Here is a 25,881-nt window from a genome sequence, read left to right as displayed (position 1 = left end):
GCCTCCCCGGCCTCTGATTCACTTCTCCTCCTACTGAGCAAAGCCAGTCTTCCCGTGGGACCATTTCCAAGGCACGGGAGTGCTGGCCCATCGTCCCCTGTGGGCTCTGTCCCCCCCTCCACCCCAAGTGTCGGCTTCCCTCCATCGCCTGCCCTGTCACTTGTCCACACAGCCCAGCTCGTGATGAGTTTATTCACCTGTCGCTATTCCCAGAGAGTCCACCCTTCCTTGGGGTTTCCACAGCCCCCACCGGGATGGGCTTGGCCGCTGGCTGGGACATCCGCCCTCTGTCTCTGGCAGTGGCAGCCTGGGATGCTTCCTCTCGGCATCCTGCACCTTTGCCGGGACGGCAAAACATTCACTTTCACCCAGATACACCGGCACCGCCAGCCTGCATCCCATCCCCAGGGAGCCGGGCTTCAGACTGCCCGATCTGCTGACGGGTGTCCGCGGGAGGGCACAGCGTCTGGGCTCCAGCCCCCCGGCTCCATGAAGCCACCCGGTACGTGCTCTGCTTCCTCGTTAACCAGGGGGCTTGTGGCAAATCAGGGGCCACACCGCCAACTGCTTGGTCCTGGAAATCCTCTCCTTTGAGCCCCGCACTGCGAGTGTGTGTGTGCAAGAGTGTGCATGCATGAGTGTGCGTGTGTGTTCCAGACAGAGAACGAGAATGCGCGACATTAAAAACATTTTAACGGGGGCGCGGGGGTGGTCAGCCGCTGGAGTGCCCGACTCTTGGCTTCCACTCGGGTCATGGGATCGGGCCCCAAGCTGACAGCACGGAGCCTGCTTGGGATTCTCTCCCCCCGCCCCTCCGCCCCTCCCCCCTCAAATAGATAAAATGAAAAAAATTAAAAAAAACATTTTAATAAAGGCAAGGCGTGGAGTCGTGGAGAAAAAGGTTTCCCGCATTACATGAAGGGATCACATTCTCATTCCCTCTCTGCGACCGATGTGCCAGAGAGAGGCCGGTTCAATGCCAGATACTCAGTGAAGCATCTGAAGAAATTAACTTATTTGAGACGGCAGAGGTGTTCCTGGTGTAGATAAAGACACTGAGGATGTTCTCGGATTGCTTTTTCTCTCTTATTATTAAAAACGTAATTAGATTTTCAACACGGACAAAGAGTTATCTGAACTGGCCAGGGCAAGAAGTGAACAGACTCACCTCACACTCCTCTGTTCCCACACAACGCCGTTCTGTTCCAGACAGAAAAGGAGCAAGGTGGCGGAGGGCTCCACGAGACAAAGGGAGTGGCGATTCTCACAGAATCACAGAATGTTAAAACGAAATGGGATTTTTCAGAAAAAAAAAAAAAAAATCTCCTTCACAGTTGAGGAAACCGAGAGCTTATCCAGGTAAAGACCATCATCAGGACAAAGACAGTGATGAATTGTCTTGGATTAGAAACCAAGCTTCTGGGATCCTGTCCCATGCCCCTTATATCATGACAATGTCATGCTTGCTTGTACTTAGGGAGCAGGGGATCTCTCTCCCAACCCTGAGCACGTCTAATGAGCAATGCTTCTCTACCGACACCAAATCACCAAATCCCCAGCCTGGGCTCTCTTCTCATCACACGTGAGACAGGACAGAAGACAGAGTGGCCCGCCGGCCTTCAGCTACTGTCATCGCGCTCAATGTTCTTTCGAGAAAGAAAGGAAAACCGCATCAATCAGAGGACATTGCCCCTCTGCGGGCGTCGGTGGCCTGTAATTTATAGACACAAAATGATCAATCAAAGGCAACGAGCCAAAAAGAGAAGATTTACTGTGGCCTCCCCAGACCCCATTAGAGTCCCCAGTAAATGATCTACGCAGCAACTTGTGCGGTTCTGATCAGAAACCACCCGAGAAGGAACGGTTCCTTGCAAGCTGTGGCGAGACCCTCCCCCGAAATGCCACCGCCACCTGGCGCCTGACGGTGCTGCGGGCAGATTGAGGCACAACCGGCCAGAAAGCCAACGGGGACGTGGGACCCTCTGATTTCGCACACGTCTGCTGCTGACACTCTTAAGAGGCTGCGGAGATGCAGTGCCACCAGCCATGACGCAATTCAAGACACACATATTGAAATTCAACCGTCAGGGGCGCCTGGGTGGCGCAATCGGTTAAGCGTCCGACTTCAGCCAGGTCACAATCTCGCGGTCCGGGAGTTCGAACCCCGCGTCAGGCTCTGGGCTGGTGGCTCAGAGCCTGGAGCCTGCTTCAGATTCTGTGTCTCCCTCTCTCTCTGCCCCTCCCCCGTTCATGCTCTGTCTCTCTCTGTCCCAAAAATAAATAAAAGTTGAAAAAAAAATTAAAAAAAAAAAAAGAAATTCAACCGTCGTCCGACAAAAAACCACTTGTAAAAGGAATCTGTGTCCTCAGGTGCGGCAGAAATCGCAGTGAGGACGGAGGCTGTTCCCAACGGCCTCCGAGGGCCGCAGCAAAGCGGACATCACAAGGAACCTGAACGGTTTTAATTTCCTGTGAGATACTTGAACTAGTCTGTCCTGCAAAGAACAATATTTTCCTTCCTAGGACATCTACCTGAAAGAAGAAAAGTTACATTGGTAGCCACGAGCCCCAAATGATGGCAAAACTGTCTCGTTCGCCGTCGTGGAGACCATCTCGGCTCCCGGGAGGCACTGACCGTCGGCTTTGATGAATGGGACACTTTTTCTTCCTCCAAATGGCTCATTTTCCAAGCACCCCCATTCTGATTTAAGTGCTGCGCTGAACTTCCCTTTACAAAGTGAGTGCCGTGATCTTGTAGTTAGTTCGGTGTATCCATGGGGATTTTAACCGCAGTTTCCAGAAACTAGTGGGTGGGGACTTCAAAGTCCCCAGTTGTGACCCAGTCGTGCTGTGTTTTAAAAGCCACCGAGGAGGCGCCTGGGTGGCTCAGTGGGTTGAGTTTCTGATGCCAGCTCAGGTCACGATCTCACGGTCTGTGGGTTCGAGCCCCGCGTCGGGCTCTGGGCTGACAGCTCAGGGCCTGGAGCCTGCTTCTGCTTCTGTGTCTCCCTCTCTCTCTCTGCCCTTGCTCTGCTCGCACTCTGTTTCTCTCTCTCTCTCTCTCTCTTAAAAATAAAATAAATATTTAAAAAATAAAAAAAAGAAAGAAAGGCCACCGAGGCACACGTCCGGGTGAGCATCACTTCCTGCAGAAGAGTCACCTTGGGATGGTACACAGCTAACCCTCAAAATCTCTCTGCGATTCCATTATGAAACTGCTTTCTGAACCACACAGGACAACGAGTCACACAGCCAGCTGTGCATGTGAGCCGCGGATGGCTTCTTCTTTGAAGCCAACTTCGGTAGCTCCCCACGTCAAGCTCACCCAACTGCCGGCAGGGAAGGGCTTCCAGAATTTTTGTGTTTGCAGATTCAAGATATTCAAGGGAATATACCCCAGGCTCTAAAGGCAAACCCAAAAGCTGAAGGATGCCCCCCTGAGCCATCAACCGTTAAGGTTTCATGCGTCGTAATGAAGAGACCGGACGCGGGTGTGGTATGGCCATCGTTCCCACTCGCTGTCGAGGAAAAGCACCCTGGCCCCTTGCTCCAAAGCCCTTTGCAAATGTCACAAAAGGCTTAACTGTTGTCCTACTTTCCCAGCTCCTCTCCATCCACACCCACTCCTTCGTCAGTTCACCCACTGCAAGGTCGTGCACACCCTCTACTTGCCGACAGCCCCTCAAAGGAGGTCCCCAGCCCCACCTGCTCGCTGGGGGGCCCTGGAACTCAGCGTGTGCGGCCCGGAACATCACAACCCCACACCTGCCTCACCCACAGCGCGGCCAACCTCCACCAAATGCACTTTGCTCTTTCAGGGCTCCGGCCCAAATCCCGATGGCATCCTGGCCCTCCGAGGACCCAGTCCCCCCACAGCTGGGCACCACTTCTCTGCTCTGAGCCCCCATCAACGGTGTCTTGGCTGAATTCTAGAAAGAGCCTCTGGAAAGGTCTCCCAGCTTCCACTCTTGCCCACCTGTGGTCTCTTCCCAACACCACAGACGGTGTGATCCTGTAAGACCTAGGTCAGGCCACCGCACTGCCTGCTTAAACCTTCCCATCACCCCCCTTGCCAGAGGAAACGCCTGCCTTTACAGGGCAACGGGGCCCTCGCGACAGACACTTCGTCCTTTCCAGCAGCTCCTCTAGCTGCCCCATCAGTGTGGACTCACCCACCAGGCTGGCCTGTCTCTCAACCATGACCTTCTAAGTAAGGTTTTTATGTACAAGCAGGAAAAGCCCCGGGAAAAGTAGAATACGGCGTTAATGTCACTCTTCTCTGGGTGGCAGGATTAGTGTTGTGACTTTTTCTCTCTATGCTTTCCGTATCTCCATAGTTTCCATCTCATCCGATAAAAATGTGTGAACACATCATTTTTAAGTTAAGATAATGTGCCTCTTGCTCCCATACTCACTAATTTACTTGCCAGTGTCTGGGGCACCCAACATTCATAGTACACGTTGTAATGAGTAGAAGTGAAGTCGAATTCATGATCTCATTCGTGTTATGCAACATTCGATACTATCCATGTATACGTGCAACAGAGATGAACCAGAGGTATGCACTGAGATGAGGAAGGCGTTACAGGTCAGCATGGCAGAACTTCACATCAACTTTCAGTTTGGAATTTCTTACAGTGAGCGCACGTACATATTCATTTTCTATAATAAGAGCCTTAAGTAAAATACATGACTGTTTCCTATAAAAATTAAAACATACCCAAGGAAACATTTTTGTAACAAATACTATAATTATTAATTTGCATTTTTCCAGTGGACCTCGGAGCAGGTACATGTTCACTGAGGCGATGCTACAGAAGGGGAAATTCTAAACAGCAAATTATTTCTCCAATCCCCGTCCACACAACAATCAACTTCTGTAATAAAGACATTGTCAGGGTGGGGTGTTTTTTTTGTTTTTTTGGGTTTGTTTTTTTTTTTTTTTTTTTTTTGCATCATAGGTAAAGAAAAGACACAGGAGGAAAAATATGTAGCTAACTATTTTATACTTCATTTGTCCTTTAAGTAATAATTACCTAACAACTTCCATCAAAACTCCCCACTCCAGACATCTGAACCACCTAAATAAAACACACCATCATCCCAAAACACTTACCACGAATACAGTAAAGAAAGTTCCAGCCCACTGGGTGATTTAAGGCTGACACTGCCCTCCACCTGCTGAAGGGACCTCTCTCGTACATCCATTTCTTACACAGGAGCTGGGTTTCAAGAGATTGCATTCTCTTTTAGTCTCCTATTGGATATAAATGTGATTTCAAGCAATCTGTAATCGAATCTCACAAATTAATTAAGTGGCTTCCGTTGTGATGAGATTTACTTGTACATATGAACGCGCGAGGCTCACAGTAGAAACACGGACGTGATCAGTGACGGGTAACAGATCATATGGGAGTCAAGTAGCTACGAATCCAGACTGTGAATGTGGAAAACCCCAGAGGAATGGCTGGTGCTCCATACGGGCTTGTTTGGTGAACGAACGAATGCCTGAGTTCCTCTGAGTTCCTCTGGTGAGGAATGGCTTTCCGGCGGGTGCAGGATGCAGGTCCCTCCTGGGAAATCAGCGACTGCACCTGCTGTGGTCAGCGGGGGACCAAGGATGCCATCGCCACTGCCCTCACCATGAGCTCACACTAGGGATACCTGTGATGTGCCAGGCAGCAGGTTTCATGCTAACGCTGGAGGTACAGTGTCAGTGACCAACAGGTGTGGCTCAGCAGACTGTCCCCAGTCCAGATTTTCTCTAGACCGCCATGGCACGAGCTGTGGAAACTATCCCGCCAAACCCTGACAGCCAGGATGCTGACTTCTCAACAGACCCCTGGGTGTTCGCTTAGCCAACAGAACGAGTGCCCTCTCTGCTGCCCTGCCGTCACCATGCCGCTGGCTGTGGGCACCCACAATACCCTGGAACCCTCTGCTCTTTGGATCTGGCCCTTGGTGACTCAGACCAACAGCCAGGCAGATGACCCATCACTCATCAGTGTCAGAGACCAACCTGTCATGGCTACAGCCATTCTCCCTCTTCTTAAAGCAGAGATTCAAAATCAGAGCCACACGCCCAGTGTAGTGATCTCTAAAGAGGAAGGAGAACTTTGGAGAGGGCCCAGAGAGTTGAGAGTTTGAATAATGTCTCCAAGAAGGAGTAAAAGTGTGTGTATGTGTCTATGTATGTATATCCTATGTATACATACATGTATATAGGATATACACACACACACACACATCCTATGCATACACACATACAAACAGTATATGTAACATACATATATGTAGGATCTTAAGTCCACCTTGCTCTTTGTTTTAGGAAGCTGGTCTTTCTAAAAGGCCATGTTTTCCAACACAGACACTGGATTCCAGGTACCGGCCCCCTAAGTACTCCACGCCCAGTAATCTTCAGTTCCTGTGTGTTCCTGTGTGTTCCTTTGCCACTCGGGACGCCCTCACTGCCCCTGGCTGGTTAGTAGCATCTGACCTCATCATCCAATCCCTGCTGAGGATTCAAAGACCATCTGCAGCACCTATTTCTACAAATAGGGGCTTGGGCCATTCTGAACAGCCGCCTTCCACTTTAATCAAAACGACAAAAGAGTCCCAAGCCATTTGGAATCACTGATGTCAGGGGACTGGAGATTTCTGGCTTGCCTCATTCACGGTGCACCAGGCTGTGGACTTACATTCCTAGTTGTATGCCAAAGGCTGGATGCAAGGTACACCAGGGCGTGCAGGGGTCTTGTTGAAGCCCCTCTGAAAACCCTGCAGAGAAAGGACTCTACGCTGGGTGCTACTTCTGCTACGGCAAACGTCCTTTTACCATATTTCAGCAAATCTAAGGAATCGTTGATTGTGATAGGCAACGTTACGGCTCGAACCACTTCGAAAGAAAAACTGCTTCCAATTAAAATATGACATGCCATGATTTATAAGATACATCCTGATATTAACGGTAGAAAAACATGCAAAAAATCTGCATCTCAGACCTAAAGAAATATGGTGTTGGATCAGTGGCAGGTGGCCGGGATTGTCCCTTCTATCATCAACAGTGCAAAGTAAAGCCACGTGTGGGTCTGTGGGGGGCGGGGGGGGGGGCTGGGGCGATCCACTCCACGGGAACCAGCCACGACTCGAGATTCCCACTGGAGACGAAGATAATAATTGAACCAGATTAATGGTGCATGAGATTGCCTGCAAGGCAAAGCCGTGAGCACCAGCCCTTCCTCTAGGCTTCCTGTTTCCTGACTTAGGAGGCAAGGAAGGATGGCAGGTTCTGCCATGACTTTGCTTTTTCACGTTTATTCTCCAAGGACGCAGCTGGGTGTGGAAGCCTGGCCAGAGCCTGCTCCTCAAAGCTGGGTCACCTTCTCCCCTTGCAGGCACGTCAGAACCTGCCAGAACCAATATTTAGATGTGGGAGCTGAGAAGCGACAGGGGCTCTCCTGAGCCTTCAGACCTCAGTGGCATGCCTTGTAGCCATCCAGTCCCCGATGCCAGAGGCTGTCGTGAGCCTGCTCACGGGATGTGGATTACTTCAGTTCTCACTACTTTTGTTCATCGCGTGAGGTGCTCCCTTGAGCCAAAAGCAATTAGTTTAACAAGCCTGAGCAATGTGTTCCCTCTTTGCAGTGGCTTCCAGAAAGCCGGGTCCACACGCCGCTCACCTTGTGTAGACAGAACACCTCACGGCACGCATTCAATGAGATGATACCGGGCTTGCCCTCGATTTATCCTTCTGCCCCTCCTTTCCCTTCCCCAAATGTGTGTGTGTGTGTGTGTGTGTGTGTGTGTTACGTGATTTATACATTTTAATTCCACCGAGTTGCATTATGCTTTCTAAGTTACATTTACTCATCGTTTGGAACAACGTGGCAACATAAACTGTTAAATCAGTGTAAGTCTAGGATCCCAGAATGTTAGTACTTGAGGCATCTGATATCAGTCAGGATGGGCTGGGTTGTGACGTGGCAACAATAGACTCCAAGATCCCAGAGGCTTACGAGAACAAAGGTCGGCGTCTTGCTCCTGCTCAGTGTTCACCCTGGTCAACACTGGCTCTGGCTGGGATCCTGGGGCCCAGCCTCTGTGCAGAGCTTACGCTGAAATCCTGATGGAAGAAAAACAGACTCAGGAAAGCGCTTCCATCTGGAGGAGAAATACATCACTTTCTCCTGCAGTTCATTGGTCAGTACAGGACATACTGGCCGAATCTTCTATCTCCAGAGCAAGGAACTGAGTAACCGTAAAGACAAACACAACCTACCGCGGGTCCTCCAAGATGCTGGGGACAAACACCATTACGGCAGCCTCCTAAGCCTTGGGCTTTTAATATGAAGGGACTCCTTTAGTACCTACCGCTAATCAGCAACATTGATGATACCACCGGTGATAACATCACTAACGACCACCTAATAGGAACCCAGGTAAGGACCCCAGGTCTGAGCTGTGACACCCATCTTGGGATGCAGTCCCCGTCAGAGAACTCAGGTCCTCATGCCCCGTCCTCCCCCTTCTTTTCTTCTCTCCCTCCCCCCCTCCCTCCTTCCTTGTCTCTTCCTTTGAAATCAGTTCCACTAGCAACTGTAATATGACAGGATTATTGAACGGCGCTAGGATGTTTGTCAGCACTCCGAGGAGCAAGCCGGTGGCCCCCTGGGTTCTCTCGGCCGATCGTGCGAAGACCTTACACGTGAAAGAAACTTGCTTCAGAGAAATTTGCTTCACACGCAAGCACTACGAACCCACTGACGTGTCCACAGTCACTCGCCCTTCTAAACCTCTCTCAGGGAAGCCAGGTATCCGTGACAAGAGGAAGGCTTGCCGGCTATCCCTGGTGGCCGGAAGGATTCCACCAACAGCAGCCAAGCGTGCAGGTCCCCGACTCACTGTGGGCCCCCACTGCACTTGTGTGAGACAGGTGTGAGTCGTGATTCATCTGGGACATTCTCTGGGAATTTTGGCCTCAGGCGGCAGTCAACATCATCAGTAAGATCATGGGACTGCCAGATAAACTGTGACTGTTCAGAGGAGGGTCCTCTGCCAGCCAGAGGTGTTCTCTTCTGTATGGGTGCATCGATGGCTTAAAAGGCCCACCCGCTCTGCGGCCGGCTTTCCGGTAACCTGTGCAAACAAGCAACCCAGAAGGAAAGAGAAGGACAGCATCAACAGCTCAGTTGGGTTTCTCTGGCCTAAAATATATGAAACCGCGGCTCCTAAATCTACTGGTTCGGCTTCTCTGGAGAACCGTGGCTGATACAGTGGGAATAAAAGTTCTCTCTGTAAATAAAAGAGGGTGGACCGACGGCCTCTACAATCCATTCATTACCTGAGTGTATATTTCTTTGATCGAAGTGCATTTTAAATTGTTCTCATCCTCTGAAAATGATCATTTACAACGTGCTATCAGGAAACCCTATATTAAACACAATTTTTTCCATCAAAGTAGACAACCACCCTGGGATTAAGTGTGTAGGGCACGGGAGGTAAGAACTCGTGTGAACGAGGCCCAGGAGGAGGCTGCCTTATGCGAGGGCCCTCTGGTCTTTTCAATCCAGCCAAGGGTCCTGCGAAGGACAGTCACGGGTCCCCAGGAGACTGCATGAGAGGCATGCAAGAGAAACGCACACCCCAGCTCTCCACTGATGGAGAAGGGACGTGACACCAGGTCACCTGCCGACTGCGTGGCAGTGAGGTCCGCAACACCTTCTGTGTCGGCCAGGCCTCCAGCTTCCTTGCCAAACCCAGACAGACTGCAGGCAAGATGAAGGAGACCATCTGTGATTCTAGATGCTATTTGTAAGGCATGAATTCTGCAGCTGTCCCACATGGGACCCGACATAAGACCTCGGTGACACGTACTCGTTCTGATGTCAATCGTTCAAAACTTGGTGGGGAAGACCAAGTCATCGGTGCTGGTTTGCTTGGCCACACAGACACATCACTTCCTAACATATTTTTAATTGCCTGTGCTTTTTGCCTTAGTAGAAATGGCCAAGGTGATTGTGATGAATCATTTTAAGACAGCAGAAGAAATTCAGCTGAAAGGAGTCTTTGCTGATACATTATTTCCACAGCTGATAATAAGGAATAACGAAGAAATGTTCAAACAGGCAATTAAACATGATATTTCCCACTGTTTGGCTTCTCAGGCTCCACAGCAATCGAAGGACCTAGGCTCATGTTGTAGAGACCAACAAGGCAGAAGGATTTAGGATTATGTTATTTCCGGAAAACGGTACCGGCCACAATAGCTTTGGGAATAAAACCACCCTGTGGTGGCTCATGTCACAGTTCTGTTCATGAGGTCCGAGGGTACGAGACACACTTTTTTCCCATTTGTTTAAAACTAACAACTGATACAAATACACGTCCCGCACTCTTTTTAAAAAAATTTTAACGTTTATTTATTTTTGAGACAGAGAGAGACAGAGCATGAACGGGGAAGGGTCAGAGAGACGGAGACACAGAATCTGAAACAGGCATCAGAGTTGGATGGGGGCTCTGAGCTGTCAGGACAGAGCCTGACACGGGGCTCGAACTCACGGACCGCGAGATCGTGACCTGAGCCGAAGTCGGCCCCCTAACCGACTGAGCCACCCAGGCGCCCCCATCCCGCACTCTTAAATAGCTCTTCTGGGATGACAGAAAACATAAATGATTGAATGAGCTGTTTTTAAAGAACTCCGCCATCATCTGAATGGTGCGACGACGGGAATTAAAATGAAGGAGATCAAATCATTTCGGAAAGATCTTTGAAATCTTTCTGGTACTTTCCCATCAGTGGAAAGATAAAAGCAATGTAGACGTTTGCTGTGACTTAAGCCTGATGCAGTCTGAAACGGTGGCAACATTTAAAAGTCAAAAGAAAAGTACTGCCTTTAAGTAAGGGGGGGGCAGCCCATGGGACCAGGACAGTCCTACAGAACCCACGGAAGGCGTTTCAATCTGCGAGAGGGTTCATTAACTTTTTTTTTTTTTCTATCATCCCAGAACCTTTGGATAACCGGAAGGGAAGCTACGTGCCTGGGAGGGAGAGATGTGGGAGCCGCTTCCTGAGGGCGTCGACGTCTGCCAAGTCCATGCATTCAGTGGCCCCCGGGAGGGGACGCGTGGCCGCAACATGGCGTGACCCAGCCTTCTGTTTGTATAGCAGCCAGGGGGGGTAAAATTTCCCGGAGGTCACATACATTTCTGACTGGACGTACAAGCACATGCCCAATCGATGTAAAATTGGGTAAAATACTGGAAGAACAACGTCCTTTCTCCATCCAGGCCTTTCCTCCCAGAACCTATGCCCCCCATCGCCCCCCCATCCAACTCTGATGCCAAAGGGCCCTAATCCCAAGAAGCAGAGGGACAGGAGGGAGGTCTCGGGGAAACTCGCCGTAGCCAGTCCTGTCCCTACTCTGGTTCACCGTGCCCCTGTCCCCAGGCCCCACGAGAGAGACCTTGCTACTTAAAGCAGGGCTGACGGCTGCAATGTCTGTCCCCCATCATCCTGGGTTTCTTAGAAACACAGAATTCCACAGGCACCCAGGTGGCTCAGTCGGCTAAATGTCCGACTTCGGCTCAGGTCGTGATCCCGCAGCTCGTGGGTTCGAGCCCCGTGTCGGGCTCTGTGCTGACCGCTCGGAGCCTGGAGCTGCTTCAGATTCTGCGTCTCCCTCTCTGTCTGCCTCTCCCCGACACTCACTCTCTCTCTCAAAAAAAAAAAAAACATAAAAAAAAAGAAATGCAGACTTCCAGGCTCCAACCAGACCGACTGAGCAGAACCCACTTTTTAACGAGATGTGCAGCCAGTGACACCATATCCACAGGTCACTTTAGGGACAAGAATAAGCTCCAGTCACTGCAGTCAACAGAAGATGCATAAGAATAGAAATCTCACTGGAGGGGCGCCTGGGTGGCGCAGTCGGTTAAGCGTCCGACTTCGGCCAGGTCACGATCTCGCGGTCCGGGAGTTCGAGCCCCGCGTCGGGCTCTGGGCTGATGGCTCAAAGCCTGGAGCCTGTTTCCGATTCTGTGTCTCCCTCTCTCTCTGCCCCTCCCCCGTTCATGCTCGGTCTCTCTCTGTCCCCAAAAAAATAAAATAAACGTTGAAAAAAAAAAAAAGAAATCTCACTGGAGGGGGCGCCTGGGCGCTCAGTCGGCTGAGAATCAGACTCTTGATTTCGGCTCAGCTCATGATCCCGGGGTCGTGGGATCGAGCCCCACAACGGGCTCTGCTCTGGGAGTGGTGGAACCTGCTTCAGATTCTCCCTGTCTCTCCCCCACCCCCCACCCCTCTCCCCTGCTCGAACACACTCTCTCTCTTTCTCTCTCTCAAAACAAAAAAAGTGAAATAAAATAAAAAATTTTAAAAAAAGAAATTTCACTGGAAACTTCTCTTTAACACACACAGTAATAACATTTATAATAAAAGTAATTTATTATACTTTTTAATTTAATAAAACACACAGTAATAAAATTCATAAAATAAACTATAAAAAATTATAAAATAAATACGTTCATGACATTTTACAGTTTTGAAAATAAGAGCTGGGGTGGCTTCTCACCCCGATGGATATTCGAAAATAGAGAAGAGGGGCGCCTGGGTGGCTCAGTCGGTTAAGCGGCTGACTTCGGCTCAGGTCATGATCTCGCAGCCCATGGGTTCGAGCCCCGCATCGGGCTCTGTGCTGACCGCTCAGAGCCTGGAGCCTGTTTTGGATTCTGTGTCTCCCTCTCTCTGACCCTCCCCCGTTCATGCTGTGTCTCTCCCTGTCTCAAAAATAAATAAAACGTTAAAAAAATTAAAAAAAAAAAAAAGAAAATAGAGAAGAGACAGAAGACTGTTCATGCCCCTCTCGATCCAAGAACATGCCCCTCTCTCTCGATCCAAGAACATGTGTCTGTTTGCTTTTTAATTTTTTAATTTTTTTATTTATTATTATTTTTTTAATTTTTTTAACGTTTATTTTTGAGACAAAGAGAGACAGAGCATGAATGGGGGAGGGTCAGAGAGAGAGGGAGACACAGAATCTGAAACAGGCTCCAGGCTCTGAGCCATCAGCACAGAGCCCGATGCAGGGCTGGAACTCACGGACCATGAGATCATGACCCGAGCCGAAGTCGGACGCTCAACCGACTGAGCCACCCAGGCGCCCCTGCTTTTTAATTTTTTTTTTAATGATAAGTGCTATCTGGCCCAGGTGAGGGTCTTATGCATGTTTACTAATTTTGCCTTCTCAAATTTTAAAGGATTAATCCTTTAAACAGATGCCTAAGTATATTATGGTCTTGTAGTTTTACATCTTTTTTAAAAGTTCTACTCACTTAAAGTTTATTAATTTAGAGAGCACACGTGTCAGCAGGGGAGGGGCAGAGAGAGAGAGAGGCAGAGAGAATCCCAAGCAGACTGCTTGCTATCATTTCGGGGCCCGACGTGGGGCTCTACCTCACGAACCGTGAGACGGTGACCCGAACTGAGACCAACAGTCTGAGGCCCCCAGACGCCCTGTCTCGTAGTTTTAAACACAACTATTGCCTGTCTCTTTACCACAAATCCATGAAGCCACACAAGAACCCTGCACTCCACACGGCACAGGAATCAGCAGGTCCCAGGTCCCGAGAGAACTTTCCACATCACCTGATGCCTGTGTTGCCACCTGCTCCCCTTGACCCCACACCTGAGTCTCATCCCTGGAAGGACCCCCCAACCAAGCACTCCAGATGATGTCATTCTCATCTTCACTCTCGTGTTCACTACTGTTCAAACGAACAGTCGTTCAAAGGAGAGCAGGACACAATCAGATAGCTCCCAGGACCACCAAGGTTCCCTGACCTCTCACAGCTAACAGGTGCACTCGGCATCAGGCCTGAGGGCCGGGCGTCATTCCTGGGCACTTTGCTCTTGGACACCCCTACGGATGCCAGAAAATGGGTCAAGAACCTGACCTTCAACCGCCCTTCGACCGCGGAGTCACTTTGGACACGCATACAGTCTGTTTAGAAGGTCCTCATTACAGCTGGGGTGGGGGGAGTCCTGCACCATATGGAACTGAAATCGTGCCGTCCCAACCTGAACTTTCAGCCTGATTTTTTGTGCTTCCCTCTTGCTCGACACACCCACTGGCCAGCTTAGAAGGATGCACACACAGGTACAACAGAACGGGTTCCACTGTTGAACGCTTAAATCACTTTATCGATTAAATCTTGTAACGATTTAATTTACTTATTGATCAATTAAGATTTTGCTGATCAACACTAAAAGGGAATGTGAGCAATTTTAGCCAGATAATATCAAACGCAATTAAACATTCTAACTCGTAAGTAAAAGCAAGAGTCCAGACCCAACTGCTGGTGAGCCGGGACAGCGAAAAGGGGAGAGCCACAGCACAGAAAGCATAACCCGGTAACAGCTTAACCATCCAGAGGATGGTCACCAGCTTCCTCAAATAACGCACCTGTAGACACTGTCGAGAAGGAACAACGGTGGCCTCTGAACTCTGAAGCCGTTATCTGTCAAGAGGAGGAACAGGTGACTTCTCCAAGACCCACGGTCGATGTTTATTTGGTTTTGAGAGGCGAGGGGCGGAGAGAGGGCTGGAGACAGAGGGCCTGACGCGGGCTCTGAGCTGACGGCACAGAGCCAGACGCGGGGCTCGAACCCACAAACCGAGAGATCATGACCCGAGGCCAAGTCGGACATTCAACCGACTGAGCGACCCAGGCACCCCTAACGACCCGGCACCGGTCAGGTGGGGTGGGGTCTCCCTTCAGGGCAAGGAAAATGTTCCACATTAGACTGTGCTGGTGGAGGCAGAGCCCAGGACATAATGCTAATTTCCCAGAGCTGTGCGAGCAAGCACACCCTGCAAGTTACAGCTCCACGGAGCTGTCACAAAAATTCCTGTGGCTGGGAGAAGGCCCTTCGGACACTTAAAAGGGCTCCCTCCTGATGGAGCCACTATCATATACACCCGCAGCCTGCAGGCGAGGGAAGGGCCACTGGGGAGTCCCCAGGCTGGGGCCCGGGCTCAGCCAAGTCAGTCAGTTTCTGGTGAATACCAAATCTAGGTCGTCCCTCTGGCTATTCAGACGATAACAGACACAAGCAGCTTCCTGGCACCCAGAAGAAACTCTATGTTCCTGGCACCTGACGTGAAGTTTCCCAAATGTGAAACTTCCGGCAACGCACGGCACCTAAGAACCTGAACCTGAACCCTTCTGCCGCGGTCACTCGGAGACCCCCCCCCCCGGAATATTCACCGGGCTCTGCAGGCCCAAGCACCCGGAATCGTGCAGTCACAAAGGGCTCCCCTGGGAAGTTGCAAAATGTTTCCAAGGCCTAAAAGAGTAAAATGTAACAGAGGCCTCCAAGGCTGGATTTGCTAGTCTTTTCCCCGGGGAAAGAAGGCTCAAGGGAGACAGGGATGAATTTTCTCAGATACTGAATAGAAACGTCCAGCGATGGAAGGTGAGACGTGCTTCGGGCTGGTCCAAACCACAGTGCTAGGACCGATGAGCAGAGACGCAGAGATGTAGCGACTAAGGTCAGTAGAAGTATTCTTAACACCTGCAGCAGAAGCAGTATCGACTAAGCTCTAACCAGCATCCTTCCCGATTCTGAGACTCTACGGCTCCAGCTCATCAAAACATGAAACAACAGTGGATCTCTGTTGTGAGAGTTATTGCGATCCACTCCGGATCAAGTCAAAGAATTGATAATGTTACGAACTAGCAAGAACCACGGGGTTCAACTGAAACCCGTTATTTGAAGATTAGGAAAATGGATCGTGACTCCCAAACACAGCTGTATGCAAAAAAAGCAAAAAAAAAAAAAAAAAAACACCCTTCATCAACAGTTAGTGCTGGAACAGAGGCCTCCTTTGCTGGCTTCCAGCTAACACAAGAGTTTCAAGAGATGCCATGATGTTCAAAAGCTCGACTCATCTTTTCCCCCAACCTATTCCTACAGGTTGACGATTTTTCTTTAGGTAGAACAGGAGCGAGGGGGCTGTTCACAGTCTTACAGGGGAGGCCACAGAGATCCCCTGGGGAGGAGAGCTCTCCCAGCTCATCTACTCCCCCCTGCAAAATAAAATCTATAGGTGCATACATGTGCATACATAGGATTTTTAAAACGTCACTTTCCGCCCCTGAAGAAAAATGAGAGTTAAACCCCTTAGAGAATTCTGCGTTTGAGAAATTTCGATGGGAGGAAGACTGCCCGTCTTTTAATCCCCGGGTTTTTTTCCCCTTTTCAAGTTCACCCTATTATTTTCAACAACCCACTTCTCTACCCCCACCGCTTTCTTCTTACAAATAGCTCTGTGGGAAATGCTGCAATTTTTAGTCTCTCTAAATCCTTCTAAGCACCAAATTCAAAGAGCTATTTTGGCAGCTGCGATGCACTAGGAAAGAGAATTTGGATCCAGGCTGGGGAGGACTCGGCTTTTTGCAGCGGGGTCCTCCGAGGAGGGCGCGATGCCAAGTGCACCTCTTTCCGGAAGTGCCAGCTTCCACAGACCCCCCCCCCCCCCCGGCTGATGCCACGCCACTCCCCACCTGCTTCCCACATGCGGCTCTCTATTCGTTTCTGTGGAGTGTGTATGAGTCTTGACTTTGCAGTGACTTCAGGCTATATAGGCCACAATTTTGAAAACCGTAAAGCTCTTTGAAACTCCCTGGAGAACAAAATGTTATCTGACTTGAACTCATTTGGGAGCAGAACTTACTGGAACTGATTTGAAGCGACTTATAATTGTATTTATTCTACTTAGTGTAGTTTTTTTTTGTTTTTTTTTTTTTTGTTTTTTTTTTTTTGCAGAAATATAATGGTCTGCTCACCGCAGACACCACTGAGGGTGTTACCTAATGTAAAATAAAAGCACTGAGCTAGATGCTTAAACTCCAACACGCTGAGCTCCTAATTGAACCCAAGGTTCTCAGAGAAGTGGTTCTGGACCTGCCCCAGGACAGGCTGTAGGCATCCAGCCTGGCATGGTCCGCTTAATAAGTGGTTAATGGATATCACTGCATCGAGCACACCCGGCGGTGGCCTGATCCAAAGAGGAGACATGACAGGAAAATCACTTAAAAATAGGTGTCAAAACATACCAGCACTGAAACGGAATGGCTAACAGAAATGTTAACACGGCAGGATTTCTCCTTCTGCCATCCAGCAGGAACTTGCTGTGACCTCAGCTGATGAATCTGCATGTTACAATGTTGCCACCGCATGCAGGGTTTCACCTAGACCGCCTTCTGCTTGCGCCCTGAGGATCCGCACAGGACTTTGTCAGTAACAACTGCTGCCCTGTTCTCCCCTTCCGCAAGTTCCAATTCATTGCCAGTTCGTACTTTCCTTGCCTTGGAATCGCAAACTCACAAAAAGTAAAAGAGACCCCCCAACGCCTTTGTAAAAATCTATTCTGGGGGCAGCCGGGTGGCTCAGTCCGCTCTTGATCTCGGCTCAGGTCACGAGCTCGCGGTTTATGAGCCCTGCTCACGTGCTCTCTCTCTTTCGAAATAAATAAGTAAATTAAAAAAACAAAACTTTTTTTTTTACATAAAACATATTCTGAACAACCCCCAGCCCACATTTATTCATCCCGTCTATGTTCGTCTGTGCCAGCACTGGGGACACGGAAGGCTAACAAGACAAGATGCCCATCAGGGGAGTGCGTAAAACGTGAATTTAGAACGTGAAACCAACGAATAAAGGACGAATATGATTTCATGAAAAGTACCTGGTACCGGCTGGCAAAAGCCTCGGCCTGTGTCGTGATATTGGGGCAAGAGGGTAAGGGAAGAGAATGATTTCAGTGCGGAGGTCTAGAGGAAGACCATTCCGGAAAAAGGGAGCCAACCTCTGGGGGAGAGAGTGGCGGAGGAGGAAAAGCAGGTGAACGGAAGTGAAGCGAAATACGGCAAGTGTTCCGGGGACCCCAGCGAGGCCAGGGTCACAGCAGCACCAGGGAGGATTGGGGGGGGGAGCGAGGTCCCAGGATTGGCAACAAACGGCTGTGTCAGGGTAAGACCAGGGGCTTGATCCCAGTATGCTGAGAAGCTACTAAGTGAAGAAATCTGACCTACGTCTAAAAAGATCCCTCTGGAGGCTCTCAAGACAGTGGTGTGTCTGACCCAGGGGGAGACAGGGAGACCAAGGAGGAGGCTGCTTTGGGAGAGCGGAGGTCAGGTGCAGGGTGCCCCCGAAGCCTGGGCTGCCTGACAGAGGTCACTGGTGTGCGGTGTGCAGGCCAGAAAGGAACAAGGGACGCTCCGAGTGTTCAAGCTGGAGTATCAGACAGTACAAGGGTCCCATCCTTCCGCATAATTCCCCTGAGATGAGGAAGCGTAAGTAAAAAACGTCTGGAGGCGGTGAATCACGCGTGATGTTTCGGGGGCGGCTCAGGCGGTTAAGCATCCGACTCTTGATTTCGGCTCAGGTCATGATGGTCTCACTGTCTGTGGGTTCGAGCCCCGCATCGGGATTCTTCCTCCCTCTCTCTCTGCCCCTCCCCTGCTCGCTCTCCTTCCCTCAAAAATAAATAAATAAAAATGTTTAAAAAAGAGTTCTGTTTCAGCTCTGCTGTCTTTGGTAAGCCCATTAGGCACGCAAGAGGGAGTTTAGCATAAGAGTCTGGAGTTCAGAGGCTGGGGTGTGAATCTGTGAGCCTGCAGCACACAGATGCGACCGAAAGCCACGGGGACTGCAGGAGCCAGAAGGAGGATTCCGGAGCCCCCAGGGCAGGAGGAAAACCCAGGCAGGGTAAGAAACTGAGCAGCCGGAACCGGAGAGATCCGTGGCCCAGAAGCTAAGCGAAGCAAAGTGACCGAAAAGGGAGATGCCGTCACCTGTGGGAAGTGAGAACTGACCTCTGGATCCGACTGTGACGTTGCCAGGTAAGATCTCCCTGGAGGGGCAAGGAGAGGAGACTGTAAGAGGGGAAGACAGTGGCAATAGCTACATTTTGCTATTAAGTTGCAGGAGAGAAGGACTGGTGGCTGGAGCATGGAGTCGCTGAGAGGCCGTAGGTATATTTCGTTTTGTAAGAGACAAAAACATGCGGAGCACGTCTGTCCGTCTGAGGACGTCAATCCAGCAGAGAACACGGGTGTCCCCGAACGGACCCACGGTGGCCCCTCCACCCACGACAACCCTGAGCCCCTGCTGGTGACGGAGGGGGTGTGCCAGCACTAACTGCCGCCTGAGTTTTGCAGGCGCTTGACAGCTTGCTGAGCACCTACCCTCCTGCCCACGTCCATTCAAGACCACGGATCATCTGAGACCTCTAGGTAAACCATTTGAGAAAAAAAATAAAGTAATATCCGTCCCAAATACCTGTCTCAGATGAATGAAAACAACAACAAAATAGAGCGCACCTGTTGATGCTTTTTACCAACACGCACGCGATCTTTTTGAGCAACTTAACCCTTCATATTCTTTTTTTTTTTTTTGGTTTATTTATTTATTTTGCGAGACAAAGAGGGCACAGGCAGGAAAGGGGCAGAGAGAGAGGGGGACAGAAGGTCTGCCACGGGATCTGTGCTGACAGCGAGGACCCTGATGCGAGGTTCGATCCCACACACCGCGAGATCGTGACCGGAGCCGAAGTCGGGCGCTCAACCGACTGAGCCACCCAGGGGCCCCAAGTCTTCATTTTCTGACCGTCCTCGTAAGGAATCCTGTATGGAGATCCCTGAGACGTGCAGGCTTGGAGTGCATCTGAAATATGCTGAATGTATTTATTTTAAATACAACGTTCTTAGAAAACGAGCCGTATAAAAGGACTGGTCTATACTAAGTTCTGTGCCTTTGTTGTGTAACTGCAGTCACACAAAAATTGTGTCTGTCCCTTTGTACCACAAGCAGATCTTTAGTGATACTCTGCTATCAGCATTTTCCTAGCCACGTCCACAAGCAAGTAAAATTAAAGCATCCAGACACCGAATCTGTCGCTCTTTCCGGAGTTGGGCTCTTCTCTCGCTGTGCCCAATGATTTCACACAAGATAGGTAGCCTGGATGTTTCCGTGTAAAACCCGTAACTATACTCTCAGCTTTTTAGTAAGTCTGTTGTTTCATCCTCGATGAAATAAACAAGACGTTTCTGTGCCACTCACAATGTGTGCAGCCAGAAATACAGACGACTGGACTAGAAACTTCCAAAATTCTTTATAATTCTAACTCCCAACAGGCACACCGAATCCATTCTATAGCACTTTGTGCAAATGTTTCTCCACCAACTGTATCAACAGCAAAATGTTGTAAGTTTCGCTGTCGCACATGTCAATTCACATTAAAAAAAATATTTGAAATATCCATTTTTGTTGTCTTCTATCAGATTAAATGCTGCCAGCCTACAAGTTCAGTCTAGGGATCAGAATCTCTTAAAAAAAAAATCACACAAAAATAAATCTGAATCTATTTCCATGAAAGCCTTATAGATATTACTTTTTATTTAGGTTTATCTATTTTGAGAAAGAGAGAGCGTGCACAGAGAAGGGGCAGAGAGAGAGAGACGGGGGGGGGGGGGGAGAAAGGGAGAGAAGGGGAGAGAGAGAATGAATCCCAAGCAGGTTCACTCCACGCTGTCAGCACAGAGCCCGAAGCAGGACTTGAACCCATGAAGTAGGAGACCATGACCTGAGCCAAAACCAAAAGTCAGACATTCAACTGACTGAGCTACAATCTTCCAGAAAATTATGAACGCCTGTATTGCCCTCCATCCCATATCTGTTTGCCTAGTGCATTAGTCAGGGATTTTCAGGGAAACACAACCCATTAGATACATACTATCTATCTCTGTATATATAAATAAATTTACAAAAATATCTGTATACCTATAGATATATAGGCATAAATAAAAACCTTGGAAGGAGCCAATGTCGCAATTCAAGTCTGAAGGCAGTCCGCTGCAAAATTCCTCTTGCTCAAAGGCGATGAGTCTTCGGTTTCATCCAGGCCTTCAACTGATTAGATGAGGCCCACCCACATTATAGCAGGCAATCTGTTTTACTCAACACCCACTAATTTAAATCTTTTTTTTAATATGAAATTTATTGTCTAATTGGTTTCCATACAACACCCTGTGCTCATCCCAACAGGTGCCCTCCTCAATGCCCATCACCCACCCTCCCCTCCCTCCCACCCCCCATTGGCCCTCAGTTTGTTCTCTGTATTGAAGAGTCTCTTATGGTTTGGCTCCCTCCCTAACTTTTTTTTTCTTTTCTTTTTGTCCTTTTTTTCCTTCCCCTCCCCCATGGTCTTCTGTTAAGTTTCTCAGGATCCACATAAGAGTGAAAACACATGGTACCTGTCTTTCTCTGTACACTAATTTCAATCTTAATCTCATCCAAACGCCCCTCAAAGGAACAGCCAAAATAATGTCTGGCCACATATCTGGCTACTGTGGCCCATTAAGTGGACACACAGAATCACCCACCACACCTCGGTTAGACAGCACCTACTTCAAGTTTTGTTTACCGACACAATTTCTCGTGTTTCATGACTGGGATCCTCTCTTCTGGACGTGCGCCAGTCTGTCTGTCCCTCTTCATGTGAGAACCCAGAACCACACGTTCAGTTGTGATGTGGTCGGCACAGAAGGCATGAGAGGGCTCAGCCCTTGAGTATTAGCGTTTGGCACAGCTAATGAGGTTTGACAGTACTTTAATAAAAGCCTCTAGTATATGTCTTCTGCCTGGATACAGATCTTCATAAAAGTTGGATGGGCGTGCCTTTTAGTCCTCCTAAAATGCATACCACTTACTTGCATACAAAAAAGCACATACAACCCTTCTTTCCATCTTCCTAGTTTATTTTTTTTATCAACGTCAGGAAGTAAGCTTCTCTACCCAAGCTTCACGATTGTTTCTCGTTCTGTCGTTTCACAACTATGTGCTTTTCAAAGCTCTTTGGTATCTGGTCCCAGGACCAAATCTTGATTCAATCTTCACTTTCCAAAGCTGATTCTGCTCCCCAGAGCCCCCCGTCAGGGCCCCCGCCCCCCCATCTCCTTGTTTCCTGACCCCTTATAAGCACATCTTTACAGTGAGTCAAATGAGTCCTTGTGCCTCACGTAAGGACCTTAGACTTCTCTCACAAGACTCACAAACACCAGATACCCAAGCTTCCCTGAAACCTCATTTAAATGTCTTGCTCTCTCACTCCTTGCTGTGGAGGCAAATCGCCCATATGTAGTGATTTAATCCCCCTTAAGAAATATTCATCATTGTGACATTTTCATTTTGCCTGGGATCAAAAAGTTGGGAGAATCGTCTTCCTCACGTATCATAACTAATACCATTGATACGAAACCTCAAATTTGCGAAATCATCCAATACTGGACCGTAACATCTATGCTGAAACACTGACAGCCTCAATCTGCCTTTCCGGCAGAATGTATCAGCCTTGTAATTACATAGTCCATTGTGTAATCAGTTGTACCCCCATTTTGCCGCTAGAACGGAACCCCAGGAGGGAAAGGCAGGATTCTATTTTGCTCGCTGAGCGATCCCCTGGTTGACCACGATACCTGCACGAGAGACGCTCAACAGATGGCGAGCATACGTGCGTGACACCCTCGGTCATTCAGGCAACGATGACGGCCAGTGACAGACAGTCAAAATGCTCACTGTTACCCGAGCCCTACTGCTACAATCACCGAGCTTTTCTCTTTTTTAAGTTTTTTTATGTTTTATGTTATCTTTTGAGAGACAGAGAGGGACAGAGCATGAGCAGGGGAGGGGCAGAGAGAGGGAGACCCAGAATCCGAAGCAGGTTCCAGGCTCCGAGCTGTCGGCACAGAGCCCGACGCGGGGCTCGAACCCACACATGCAAGATCAGAACCTGAGCCACCCAGGCGCCCCCTACGATCACCAAGCTTTTAATGAAATGGTTAGCACCCAGGGTCAGTTTCCTCCCCTCTCCTCGCCCAGGTCTACACCGATGAGGAACAGACAAACTACCCCAAGTGAAAGGAATTGGGAAACGGTGGAGAAAAACCAGGGTCCGAGAACAACCTCGACTTGGTTCTCTGCGGAGTGAACTCCCCTCCCATCTGCCATCCCCCGGGACGGCGCACAACACAGGAGCCCCTGGGCCTGCCCCGGACACAGCAGCGGGCAGCTTCCGAAAACGGTTAAAAGCCCCACCGACCAGAGTTCTCTCCCACTTAGGCAGCAGGCAGGGCACAGCTGGTGAACCCTTGTGACCCCGCAAGGCTTTCAAGAACCAGATGCTGCAACAGTAACACAGGCCCTTAATCGTGGGACCGACCTGAACCAAAGCGGATCCAAAGGTGATGTGGTGGGGGGGCTAAGATGCGAAAAGGAAAAGGGAAGGCAGGGGCACGGCAGACACAGCTGAATTCTTAGGGACGCTTCCAAATAAATGCCCTGGGCGTGGCCGCAGCAGCCGTGGCATCAATATTTTACGGAGTGAGCACTTTTGTGCGCGTATCGAGACTCCGCCCTCCTCGCCCGGGAGACCTGAAGCTGGACCCTTTCTCCTAAGATGACCGCGTCAAGCTGCCCCCATCGGACTTGGATGACGACCGGCTTTCTCCCTTCTACCTCGGCAGGAGGCAGCCTTGGATGATGACCTGGGCGGTCTTCCGACTGAACTCGTTCGAGCCTCATCTGATAAATGGAGAGATTTCCTCCATCCAGGGCTCATATGGGAGTTTAGCGAGAGGCAGCGTAAAAAGTGCCCACCTTCTTGCTTGCCACGCGCTAAGCACTAAATAAATAATCGCTCTTGGAAGTAAGGCTGGCTGGATAAACAAGGTGCTGGGCCCCCTCCCTTCCTCGCCCCAAGCCTTAGCCGCAGCTCCCTCCCACACTAGGGTGCAGGACCCCAGTGCCTCTGGAGCACAGCAAAGCCCGCTCTGGGTTATTCTTTGGGGCATGCCTCCTGCTCTTAAATTCTTGGAAGAAGGAATGGTTCCCCCCCCCCAGCACTGGTGTCCCTGGCAGTCTCCTGGTCCTCAATTCTGCCTAAATCGTGCTGACATCTGAAGCACTCAGCCTCTGTGAGCATGGGACGGGTTCCAGTCACTCCTGATGAGTGTCCGTGTTTTTGCTGGCTGTTGAACAGGTTACTCATTTCAATGTTCTGGCTTTAAGGGCAAAGACAAATTAAAAAAAAAAAAAAAAAACAGGTTTAATTCTCCTCATTGAAAATACAGTCGGCCCCTTGAACAACACAGCAGACAGGGGCCTGGCTGACACCCCAGAGCGTCGAATCTCGCACAGAATTTCCGACTCTCTGAAAACTTAACTCCTGACCACCTACTGTTGACCAGGAAGCCTTACCGGTAACGTAAACCACTGACTGACGTGTGTTTTGTGTGTTGTATTTATACACTGTATTCTTACAATAAAGGAAGCTAGAGGAAAGATTATCAAGAAAATCCTAAGGAGGGGCGCCCGGGAGGCTCACTGGTTAAGCGTCCGACTCTGGATTTCGGCTCAGGTCACGATCTCGTGGTTCATGAGTTCAAGCCCTGCATCAGGCTCTGCACTGACAGTGTGAAGGCTGTTTGAGATTCTCTCTCTCTCTCTGTCTCTCTCTCTCTCTCTCTCTCTCTCTCTCTCTCTCTGTCTCTCAAACAGAATATCGTAAGGAAGAGAAATACAGCTAAGTACCGTACTGTATTTAGGGACACTAATTCACCTCTAAGTGGGCCCGTGCAGTTCAAACCCCAGGGTCAACCGGAGGGGAAATCTTTCCCTCCTCTGCTTTTTCTTACCAAGTTCACCTCGGAAAAATGAGCCATTGTGAGCATTTTCTCATCTCTCGGAAACGTATCCTTTTGAGGACGAGATGGGCCTTTTGTTGCTGGACCGTCTTCCCAAGGAACGCGGGAGCCATCTTTCCGAAACGCAACCGTCAAGGGAGACGCTCCCACCCTCCCGGTTCCCGCGGGGGGACAGGGGCCTCCGGTGAGCTGGTGTCAGCCTCCCTCCGGCACGCACACTTCCTCCCGTCCCAGAGACAGGCGGCTCCTTCCAACAAGCTGGCGGAAGTGGTCACCCCAGTTTCCAGGTGGGTTAGGATGCACCGTGTCTGACCGGTGGTGCCGTGAAAGGCCGCGGACTCGAGGACTAGTTCCCGCGTATCAGGAAACACGTGTGACGCAGGCGGTGTCGGCTGGACTCCCTGGGTGGTCGCGTTTCTTCTTGAAAGTTCCTCGATTGCCTAGAATACGCATCTCATTCGGGCCTCTTATTCACACGATAAAAGTGGTTGTTTTCCTCCACTATGTCTGTGGACAACATTTCTGGGCTGGAAGATTCTGTTTTCCATTCTATTTCTCCAGCACATTCCACCCGGAACCTTCCAGAAGTCAGCTGGATGGCATTCCTGCTCCGTACTACACCGCGGCACACGTGCCTCTGCTTGTCTGTGTTTACGGGCAAGGAGCCCAAGGGAGGGGGGATGGCGTATAGACCGAAGGAGTCACAACGGCTTTGCCAGTAAGAGGCATGGGTGCCAAGGCCCTGGGGCATCCTGACTCGCCTCAGCAGGGCTACCTTCGGAGGATGAAACGTTCCTCCTCCAAGCGGCACAGGGCAGTCCCTAGGTCAGGGACAACACAGGCCTGCATCTCTTTGCGGTTGGTCTACAAGCAAGACTGAGTTGAACGCTACCATTCCCAGCCTCCTTCCAACTGGTCCTGGCACAAGTGTGACGAGATCTCATCGAGAAGCTGGTTCTTCATGATCACCCCTGACCCATCTTTGTGAAGCCCTCTCCCCACCTTCCTGTGTTGGCCCTCTCCCCTCCTTCCTGTGATGGCCCTCCCCTCACTTTCCTGTGATGGCCCTCTTGCCTCCTTCCTGTGATGGCCCTTTCCTCTCCTTCCTGTGTTAGCCCT

General features: G+C 49.9%; 1 protein-coding gene and 1 long non-coding RNA gene across 2 annotated transcripts in view; one reads left to right on the top strand and one right to left on the bottom strand.

The window, feature by feature from the left end:
* DPP6 (dipeptidyl peptidase like 6) overlaps positions 1-25,881 on the bottom strand; it is a 941,878-nt gene that overhangs the window by 813,428 nt on the left and 102,569 nt on the right. The gene's annotated exons all lie outside the window — the stretch shown is intronic.
* Positions 24,561-25,881, top strand: part of LOC121022931 (uncharacterized) — a 4,675-nt gene continuing 3,354 nt past the window's right edge. The window contains exon 1 of the long non-coding RNA XR_005787177.1: positions 24,561-25,772. This is a non-coding gene — a long non-coding RNA (uncharacterized LOC121022931). The remainder of the gene's footprint in view (positions 25,773-25,881) is intronic.

This window comes from Herpailurus yagouaroundi, unplaced genomic scaffold, assembly GCF_014898765.1.
Source record: "Herpailurus yagouaroundi ecotype Mexico unplaced genomic scaffold, PumYag 483, whole genome shotgun sequence".
Lineage (NCBI taxonomy): Eukaryota > Metazoa > Chordata > Mammalia > Carnivora > Felidae > Herpailurus > Herpailurus yagouaroundi.
Note: the sequence above shows the minus strand (reverse complement) of the source record. Positions and strands in the feature narration are given on the sequence as shown.